We start from the raw sequence: 10,075 nt of genomic DNA on the forward strand, positions 1-10,075 counted from the left end.
ACTATTATTTTTGGAGGTGCCAACTAATTTGGTGTCTCCCTCTAAATTATTGAATTTGTGTTTAAGTTTTAGGTTTATATCGATTATTTTTATAGTTATAATAGACTTGATTGTAGCTTGAATTTGAATTAGCTTTGTAGTTAGTTGATTTAAATTTATTTTTCCTATTTGAGTTTGAATTGTTTGACTTCATTTTACATTTTAGATTTAGGTTTGATTTGATTTTATTCTTTAGTTTGAAATTTAGCTTTGAAGGTTTATTTTGGTTTGGTTTTAAATTAATAGGTTTAGTTGGATTTAGTTTTAGATAATGAATTTCATTTTTAGGAACATAAAATTGATTGAGTCCTACTTGCTTGGTTAGGTACCCTTTCGAACCCAGGTTTTAGTTTGTTGCTTATTTTGGCTTATAAGTGATATAAAGGTTTTGTTAGTCAATCTGGACTTGTATCCGAGTCAGGACTTATTGTACACAACTCTTTGTGATCCAAGTATTATGTCTAGATATTTGGATCTGATTGTGAATTTTTCTAACAATTCTTTTAGATTGGTTATTTCAGTTTTCAATTTAGCATTTCCTTCCTTAAGTCTTTCGACTTGAGTTGAGTTAGAAGTTTTTATTTGGGAGTTAAATTGTTTATTAAGATGTTGATTTTCCTTAAGGAGAGTGTCATTTTATTTTTCAGATTTTATTAATTTTTTATTTAGGCATGCAATTATTTTTAAAAATCTAGCAGTTAGGATAGATGATACCTCATTGGAACCTTCAAAAATAAGTAAGAATTCGTGACTTGATTCATATTCGGACTCGCCGTCTTATTCCGTCTCGATTTTTTATTCCAATCTGGTTGCCATCAATACGAGGTAGTTGTGATGCTTCCGATCTTCAACCTCTGATTCTCCATCCCAAGTCACCTAATCTTCTTCATGCATTGCGACATTAAATAATTTATTTATAGGTGAATTTATTTCGATTACCTTTACATCATTTGTTTCTTTATGTAACTTGATGAGTTTATCCCAAAGGTCATTTACATTTTTGAAAGGTCTGACCTGGTTTAGTTGTTCTTTCGTTAGCCCGTATTGGAAGGTGTTTAGGGCTTTGTTGTCCTGCTAGGCCTTCTTTTTCATTTCTGGGTTCCAGTCTTGGGGTCCGAGTGGTTTTTTCAGCATTGTCTATCAAGATCATGTAGCCTTTACGGATGCTGAACCACTATTCGATGTCTGTCTTTAGGTACATCTCCATCTTTTTCTTCTAATCTGGGAAGTCATCCTCGTTGAAGAGGTGGGATGGGCGGTGATGTATTCTTCGCTTTGGACCATTATTTTCTGAATGAAAAACTTTGAAATATGGCCAAGACTTGGTCTTGGGGTAAGTAGCGTGGGAGATGAGAAACTAACGATGTTTCACAAATTTTAAATAAAATAATAATAACAAATATTAGAACAAATTTTATCAAATGAGATATTTTACCAGTTTTGACTAATGGTGAAAATTTGAAAATGGGGGAAAATAAGAATTTAAAAAAATAGAGGAAAAAAATGAAAGACGTAAGAATAATTTCTAATCTAAAACGATATATAATTTTCTTTTAAAAAAAAGGAACCCTTGCTTTATTGGTGGTTTCACCAATTCAGAATAACCTCACTTTGATACCACTTATAGGATCGTAAAGTCGCTAGAGGAGGTTGAATAGCGATCGTCGAAAATTGTGATTAAAAATGACTTGCGCGGTGTAATAAAGAAAATACAAAACAATGCTACAACAGATGGTTTTACTTAGTTTGAAGCCTGTGACGACACCTACTCCAAGGTCTGCGATAGTCAATCGCTTTCATTGGGCAATCATTATCAGTTCGTAAAAGGATTATAATGATTGAGTACAAGAACTGAAAATAAAATTTGTTACTGATAAATAGAAAGGAAAATAAAGTCTCTTGTTTCTCAAACTTCGAAGCAACTTTTCGGTGTTGTCGGAGCTTTTTCAGAGTAGCACTTGAATATGAAAGTTGTAGTCAATGTTAGTCTGAATTTGCTAATTGAAGGCCCTTATATAGGCCCATTCCGGGTGCCTAGAATCCCTCCCGGCGCCTGGACCATTACTAACATGGCGATCTCTCGTTAAAACTTCATCCGCAAAGTTTATCTACTTCCGAGCGCCTGGACCACTAACGTGGGTTCGGCCAGTCGTCGCGCTCCAACTTAATTTCGGGATAACTTTTGTGGTCTGGTCGCTTGGACCAATTCTGAGTGCCCAGACTGCCTAGGTGCCTGTGGCACCCGCTTGGGCAATCCTGGTCCGGGTGCACGGACCAGCTCCGAGCACCCGAACCAACTCCGAGTGCCCAAACCAGCTTTGGGCACCTGGACCACTTTTTGTCTCTTTTCTTCCATGCAACAAAAAAATATATTTATCCTGTAAAATAGAATTAACACAATATTAATAAGATAAGAATAGTAATTAGATCCTGTCTTCCCGAGACTAAGATCTAGTCAAGGTCTCAGCTTAGGTTTCCCAAATGGACCTAAGCTTGAATGACACCTACAGTTCCCTCAACGAGGAACGCATCCTCCCTGGATCTCTCATCCAGTTGCTTATATCCACTTACCAACTACAGTCGCTTGACTTGCCTTTGACCCACTAGGTCTTCCCACTAGTTGTCAGGTCCGCAGACCAAACTGGACTTCGACCGGTTATTAGATCCCACGAACTCAACCAAACTTTCGGCCAGATATCGGGCCTCGCAGACCTATCTGGACTTCCCACCAGTTATTGAGTCCCACGGGCCTAGCTGGATTTCAGCCTGGTATCAGGTCCTTCAGACCCATCAATTCCAACACACTTGATAAAGTAATTTGATCACAAAACATTCTAACTTTAATCCACTTGTCATTCATCAAAATATGTGTTAAATCATTAGTGTAAATTGAAACAACATCACCTTCTCTCAAGGCTTGGTGGATGGAAATTTCTTCAGATCTCTAGTAAAGAAGCCTCCACTAAACTACGAGAAACTACTGAAGTGGGCTAAGAAGTGCATCCACTTAGAGGAGGCTCAGCTGGTACAAAAGGGTAAAGTCGTTACAGCTCTCTAAATAGACAAAAAGTCCCTTCATCCCTCATTTAAGAATAAGATTCCCCATCAGCTCCTCAACTATGCCCCCATCAGAAAAGAGGAGAGAGTGGTGCAAGTTGTGAACACGGTTCCCACATTTGTAATAGGGACAAGATAGTTGGCCCAAGAAGGAACTATTCATTTCTGCACTTACGACTAGTCATATTCTCGTGGCACTGAAGAATGTCGGCAACTTGCTCAAGAAATAGGTTGATTCATAAAGGAACAACTCTAAAACGGAATGACTTCTCCTACAGCTATCAGGCTTGCACCTGACAAATATACTCAACACAATGATGTAGGGAATCAACCAAAATGGCACTGAAATAACTCAGTCCCTTGATAGGATCCAGAACCACCTCAACACCATTCCTTAGACTGTCATAATAACTGTCGAGATGACCACCAAGAAGACTATCGAAACAATCACCAAAATGATGGTTGAGATCATTGTCGAGGTCATCGAGGTAACATGGCTCCCCAAGGTAACATCAATAAGATCATGGGGGCTCCATGGACGGGAACTCTAACAGAGTTAGGAAGGCTCACAGACGAAGGTTGGAAAGGTTGGAAAATTATAACATCAACATTGGGAGAGGTCGAGAAAATTATCCTCTTATAAATTTTGGGCCTCAAGACATAAAAGGAGTTGTCACCCCGTACGACGATGATGCCTTAGTAATTCGTGTCATTATAGCCAACTACAATGTGGTGAGGGTGTTCGTAGACACAGGGATCTCAATGAACATTTTGTACAAAGAAGCTTTCGGCCAAATACAAATCGATTGAGAAGAGCTACGACCTATGTCTACCCCTCTGTTTGATTTTACTGGTCATGAGGTACATCCACTAGGAGAAGATCAGCCTCCTCCTATCACTAGGTGAAGAACCTCTAAAACAAATCTAGAGCATGCTCCATCCACCTATAATGCCATCTTAGGAAGGATGTCTCTTAGCTCATTTCAAGATGTGGTCTTTACTTTGTATCAAAAGCTAAAGTTTCTGATTTTAGAAAGGGTTGGCTTGGTCAACGGAGATCAAAGCACCGCTCGTAAGTGCTACATGCAAATGGTCAAGACCAACCTCAGAAAGGTGTGAAGGACTCAGAAGCACTCAGAGGATGATGGTTTAATCCTTATTGGTCATACTGGTCCTTCCATCGGTCCGTGAAGGAGAAGAAAACTTCAACTATCTTAGAATGCTTTGTCATATCCTTTTACTTTTTGTCTACTAGTTACTATCACTATTCCTTGAAAATATCTATGCTTTATCTATAAGATCATTATCTTTTGCTTATTTATCCCCTCTTACAGAGCCACCTTACTACAAGCTCAGGAAACCTAACATCGTGCTAGTAATTGAGACTAAAAATTTTAGTCTTCGATGGTCTCTTCACTTGTTACCTCAACAGACTCATAATCACAGTCTTCTAACAGTCTCTTCACCTCGTTACCTCAGCAGACTCAAAATCTCAACTTTTTGATAGACTCTTCACCTCGTTATCTCAGTAGACTCAGAATCTCAGCTTTCTGACAATATTTTCATCTCGTTACCTCAACAGACTCAAAATCTCAGTCTTTTGACAGTCTCTTTACCATGTTACCTTAGCAGACTCAGAATCTCAACCTTCTAATAGTCTTGTTATCTCGGCAAACTCAGAAATTCATGGTATGTCCCTCCTTTTTGCCCCACTCGCTAATGACTCCACCCTACAATAGCCCAAGAAAACCTAGCATTGTGCTAGCGATAGAGACTTGTTCGTCCTCTTGATCTCACTCGCCAATGGCTCCACCTTACGATAAACAAGTAGACTTAGCATCGTGCTAGTGACTAAAACCTAATGGCCCTCTTAACCTTACTCACTAACATCTTAGTATTCTAATATACCTTGAACTCCGATAGACTGAGAACTCCATGATTTGCCTACCCTCTTGGCCCCACTTGCTAATGACTCTGCCTTATGACAGGCTAAGAGAACCTAGTATCATGCTAGCGACAGAGACTTTGCCCGCCCTCTTGGCCCCACTCGCCAATAGCCTTATCTTACGATAGGCCAGGACAAGCTAGTATCATGCCAGTGAAGCTCTCAACCCTCCTAGCTCCTCGCTAATGGTTCTGCCTTACACCAGGATTGAAATTCCTAGTATTTCTCTAATGTAGCTCTCAACCCTCCTAGCCCCTTGCTAGTGGCTCCACCTTATGACAAACTTGAAATTTCTAGCTTCGCACTAGCGTAGGTCTCAGCCCTTGGAGTCCCCGCTAGAGGCTTCGCCTTACAACAGACTCGAAATTCTTAGCCTTATGCTAGCCATTCAACCTTGCAACAGGCTTGATTTCAGATATCTCATCCTCCATTACTTGACAGCTTGAGATTATCAGCTCAAGTTATATCAACAGATAAGTTTTTAATTAATTTTATATAATTTTAATTCAATATATTTTCTCTATCACTGGTAGAGACTCTTCTAGTCCCACACTAGTCATTCAGCTTTACAACATGCTTGATTTCAGATATCTCATACTCCATTATTTGGCAGTTTGAGATTATTAGATTAAATCATATCAATAGATAAGTCTTTAACCAATTTTATGTGATCTCAATTCAATACGCTTCCCTTATCTCTTGCAAAGTTTGCCCTCGTCTTGCGATAGCCATTCAATTCTAGATCTAAGCCTCATTCATGTCTCGGCCTTAAACGCTGACAACCTCTCTAACTCAATCTCAGTAAACTAAAAGATCTTAGTTTCATATTGGAAGTTTAGCTGTTCGACAAAACCCCTTAGCCAAGTTATTCCTTGTTTAGTACTACTCATAGAAAAAAATGTCAAGTAGGAGGCAACCAAGTCAATTAGTAAGACTCTCAACTGTTTGTGACTTAATTAGACTTTTTGAGAAAGATGGTTGACTTAGTCATTGTTTAACTCCTTCCTTGCTCAGAAATGAACCACAGAAATACATAATCAACACATATAAGCAAAACAAGTTTTAAAAAATCAAGACAAGCTCATAAGACAAGTTATATAAAGAGAAATCCATTCATAACCAAAGAAGTTTATTCATGACCATACAAAACCAAATACAATAACGCAAGAGTCAATGATAGCAAGGGTGGAAGGATGTAAGGTCAATCAGTTTTTTAGGAGGCAGGCAACTCATCTCAAACTTTCTGTAGATTTGAAAATGATAAATTTGCTCCCCTTAGGATAGCTTTGCTTCAATGCATTGGTGGAGAGCATCCTTAAATCCATACCTCAGCATATTGCTGGTTCTATCTGTGAGCATATCATAAAATTCTACAAAGTCCAAAAAAGCTTTTTCTGAGTTTCTTGACGATTCTCTTCTCCTGTTTAACAGCGGTACAGCTCCTGCTAAGCGGCTTCTTGCCTAGTTTTGGTGGCATCCAATTCAACTTTGAGGGTCTCTAGCTCAGATGTCATCTTCATTTCTCTTTTCTCCACCTTAGATAGATGCAACCTCAGCTTCTTCTTAGCTTGAGTCTCAACACAAAAGTTGCATTGGAGTTGCAGCTGTTGTGTTTCTAAAGTAGCCAACTTCCCCACTTACACAACTAGCTTCTGCTAAGTCTGATGTAATTCTTCTCGGACCTATGTGCAACTCCTCTGTAGCCTATTCATTCTTAGGTAATTCCTCAGAAGCTAGCACAACCGCCCGTGCCTAATTGAGTTCACTTTTCAACCCTTATGCCTTGTCAGAGTAGGCCTTGGCCTTGCTACTCCATTTCTACACATCAGCCTCAGCCCTCTTCACAGTTGTCAAGTCCTCTATATAGCCCATTATCCTAACTAGGCCTACTAACTCTCCAGTTCAACTACTTTGTCTTTCATGTCGTGGTAATTTTTCATTATATTGTGGATGTAGTGGTGTAGTCTCTTCACTTCCACCTTAGACTGTACAATCGAAGTCATAATTTACGAATGTTCTAAGGATCTCAAATTAAAAAGTACATTATATCTTTCGAATGGACCAAACTAAGTGCTCGCTCAGATTCAGAAGGCCTAAATGGGGCATGACATTCGTTTGCGGATAAAGAAATGTGTTGCCTAATCACACTAATGAAGGCGATCACATTCGCCACAATAGTGGAACTGCTGCTTCTCTAGAAATAATAGTTAGTACCACAATCGTAAGCGCTTCAGCCCTCTCTTGGGAAGTTGTCTCATAAGGATCACTTCTTATTAGTGTTAGCCTCGAGATTGGTTTTCCAGAAAACTAAACTAGTTTCCTCTTGTAAGAGGGCTCAACCTCGAAGGTTGTTTTCTGTCGTTTATCGGCCCAGACAAGACTTGGAATAACATGAGGTGGCACTATGGGAACAAAAACCTTATTCTCAGCGGAATAAAACAAAGAAAGAAAAACAAAGGGCACGTCTCTTTTTACTTGGTTCGGGCCCAGTCGACTTTTACTCCAAAGCCCGTGATCTTTGATCAATTTTGTTGGGCAATCCACTAAATGAAGAAATAATACAATGTGGCATTTGGTTTAAGAGTTTGGGAATAAGGATATGGATTCATTCTCAAACCTTGTGTTTGGTTAAGGGAATGGAATTAAAATTTTGGAATGAAACCCAAAAACTTGGGTATTGATGAAACTCACCTCCTCCCTTGGGTTTTGATGGGAATGGTAATGAGAGTTAAGTTTTGGATGAAAATATTATTAATATATTTGTTTAATTTTTCTTTTATATCACTTTCTCTCTCCTTATTCTCTCTCATCATACTTTTTCTCTCATTATTCTATCATCACATTTTCTCTCTCATAATAGTTCCTCTCTCCTCAACATTTCCCATCATATTTTCTCTCATCACATTTCTCCCTCTTCATTCTCTCCCATTACACTTTCTCTCTCCTCATCCTCTCTCATCATGCATTCTTTTCCATCATACTCTCTTTTCTCATTTTTTTTCATCATACTTTCTCCCACCTCAATCTCACCGATCACACACTCTCTCTTCTCATTTTCTCTCATCACACTTTCTCTCTATTCATTCTCTCCCATCACACTTTCTCTCTCATCATACTTTCTCTCCCATCACACTCTCTTTCCCTATTTTTCCTCATCATACTTTCTCTCTCATTATATTTTCTTTCTATCATACTTTCTCTCTCCTTAATTTCTCCCATCACATACTCTCTCTCCTCATTTTCTTTTATCACACTTTCTCTCTCTTCATTTTCTTCCATCATACTTTCTCTCCCAATATATTTTTCTCTTTCCTTATCCTCTCTCATCACACACTCTTTCCTCATTTTATCTCATTACACTTTCGCTCTCTTCATTCTTTCCCATCACATTTACTCTCTCATCACACATTCTATCTTATCATTTTTTTTCTCTCACATCTAATTTTTTTTCTCTTATTTTTCTCCATGGGTAAAAAAAAAAATTTTAGTTTATTCCAATAGAAAATATTCAATAGACCAAATATTATTTTTAAAAGTGATATCCATATTCATACTCATTCTCATTACACAATACTATGATTCTCATTCTCATTTTCATTCCTAAGAAAGAACCAAACGCCACCCAAATATAATACAATGTGTAAGTAAAACAAATATACTGACAACAATCATATAGAAGATGAAGCGTAGGTTGTTACAAGCCTCTCGGCGTCGTAGTAGTTGCATCTTGCACAAGCAGAGAATGAGCACGGTAGAAAATTGAAAAGCATGAGTTATCTCTAGCTCAGAGTTTAAGGGCTTCTTTTAGAGGTCTTGTTCCGTCGACTCATAAGAGGTTTCGTCGACTGAATCGATCCATCAACTAATTACTCTATCCATCGACTGATCCTCTGTTCCTTTCTTATTTGCGTTGATCCGATCCATTTGATCACAGAAATCTCATTGTTCCATCAACGAATCAAGATCTTTTTGTTGACTGAACCTTGCTTTCCTTGTTTGCTCATATATGATCCACTCAATCCCTAAGATCATGTTGTTCTATCAAATGATCAGACTTTATCCATCGACTGAACAACTTTTTCCTTTTATGCTTTGATTCAAATTTTACTATTCTAATATTTCATTGATTTGTCGACTGAACACCTTTGTTCCATCAATGGAACATCATTTTCTGTAAAATAGTGTTAGGAAAAAATAATATTTACCCTATAAAATAGAGTAGAATAGAGATATATATGCATGAGTAAGACAGTACTGACTGCCCTGATCTCAAATTAGAAGCCTCCATCAGTTTCTTTAATTGAATCAGTACCTGAGGTTTGTCCCTAATGGGACATGACCTCACTTCACTACCTCTAGTAGTTTGCCTCAAGTCACCTGCCAAACATCAAGTCTTTCAGACCTATTTGGACTTACTCTGCTCGATGTCTGATCACCTTATCTACTAAGATTATTTCTGCAATACTAAATTAGTATAACAATAATAATACTAATACAAAATAGTGTTGATAAAACTATACTTAAGTTTACCAAAATTCACTAGTCTAGTCGACTGCGCGCAGTTGATTGAAAATCATTCGGTCATACATGCTTGGAGTTCACTCCTCTAAGGCTTCTTATTACCTAGATTATCTCCGCCTATAATTTTTCATTATCTGGCTTCACTCATCAAGACTTTCACCACCCAACTTTACTCACTAGGGCCTAGCTTCACTTACTAAGACTTTTACTTGGAATTCACTCCTCCAAGACCTAGGGTTACCTTCCCCTAGGTACCTAAGGTTAATCCCCCTTGGATTTTCCTCTTTACCTAGGGTTACCTCCCCCCTAAGATTTTCTCCTCTTGCCAAGCATTCGATCACCTTGACCTGCTTAGACTTACTAGTCACTCGATAGACTACTCACCACTTGCAATCACTCGGTAGACTACTTTCCTCTTACCAATCATCTAGTCAATCTTGACCTGACTAGACTTCTCATTTGACTAGGTCAATCTTAACCAAGCTCCATTAAATATATTGTTAAATATCAAAA

This window comes from Zingiber officinale, chromosome 3B (assembly GCF_018446385.1).
Source record: "Zingiber officinale cultivar Zhangliang chromosome 3B, Zo_v1.1, whole genome shotgun sequence".
In the NCBI taxonomy this organism is placed as follows: Eukaryota; Viridiplantae; Streptophyta; class Magnoliopsida; order Zingiberales; family Zingiberaceae; genus Zingiber; species Zingiber officinale.